Here is a 1,404-nt window from a genome sequence, read left to right as displayed (position 1 = left end):
GGCGCGGGTGTAGGAAGGGGAAGGCAGCACAGGACAATGGTGCTGGGCAGGAGGTCAGGTTGCAGCCCATCCTGGTCCCATCCTGCCCCGTCGCTGCTGGAGCAGCCAGGACTGCGCCCGCCAAGTTTCCAGCGCCGCAGGCAATGCCGGCGGCTGACCTTGTGCTGCCGCTTATGCCCCGACGGCAGCCGGCCTCCGGAGGGTGTGCAGCCAAGACATCCCGGCTCCTACGCCGGGAAGGAAGGAAGGAGGCACCAGCTCCAGCTCCTGCTCCTGCTCCCCCCGGACTATCCCACCCCAGCACCACCCCGCTGACGTTAGCCCTGGACCCCCGCCCAGCTGAGCCCCAGCAGCCAAGGCCAAGGGAGGGACGCGCTGGGGACAGAGAAGGGGCGGCAAGAGGGAAAACCAAACCAAAACAGCAAATAGGCTGTAATGCCTGGAAAGCGAGCGGTGAAAGGATCCGTGGAGCCAGCTAGGCCTGCTGGGGTGGGAACCACAGTGGCAGTGGGGCCCACATCATGCCGCTGCCAATCCCCTGCTGTGGGTCTGCCGTGTGGGAAGGGGGAGCAGGGATGGGAAGGAGGGATGGGGAGTGGGCAGGAGACACCGGCCCCATACCCTCCCACTGGCTCTGCTGAGCCGCCGTGCTGCCACAAGGCGCCTGTCCTTGCTGTGGGCAGCACAGGAGTTAATATTAGCTGCCGCCACACTGATCCCAGGATTACCACCATCCCTGCACCCCTAATCCTGCTGCCGGGCTGGGCAGGACAGGCAGTGCCGCGGGCAGCAGCACGGCCGGCAGCTCCCGCCACGGGGCCACTCAGCAGATGTTTGCCAGATGTGGGCAGCTGCCTCCAGTGCTGGGCGGGAGCTCAGCCCATGGGGGTTCCAGCCCACAGTGCCGTGACCCCACGGTGCCAACACTAACTCCAACAGAGCCCTGGAGCTAGGAGGGTGAGAGGCTGAGCTGGGCAGTCAGCGGCACCAGAGCCTGAGTGCTGTGCTGGGGCGCTGCCGGAGGAGCGTGGGCTCTTGCTGGTGACTGGGACTGATGGAAGCCCAGGACTGTGTCTGCCAGTGGGGACAGTAGCAGATATGGCTCCCAGTTTTCAATGGGACATATCCATGGTGCAGGCAGGAGCATGGAGCACCTCGTGCCAGCAAGCATGAGACTGGCAGTGGGGCGGTGGCATCTGCAACCACCCTTTCTACTTCTGGCAAGCTGGTATCCAGCACACAGCTGACCCAGCACAGTCACCCTGGCACAACCACTGGTACTCTGGCACAGCCAGTCACCCCAGCACAGCCACTGCTGCTCCTACAGAGCCCCCCCAGCCCAGCCACTGTCACACAGTCACTGTTACCACAGCACAGCCACCCGAGCACAGCCACTGCTGTCCC

This window comes from Manacus vitellinus, unplaced genomic scaffold (genome assembly GCF_001715985.3).
Source record: "Manacus vitellinus isolate BGI_N305 unplaced genomic scaffold, ASM171598v3 scaffold_10_pilon, whole genome shotgun sequence".
NCBI classification, from domain to species: domain Eukaryota; kingdom Metazoa; phylum Chordata; class Aves; order Passeriformes; family Pipridae; genus Manacus; species Manacus vitellinus.
Note: the sequence above shows the minus strand (reverse complement) of the source record.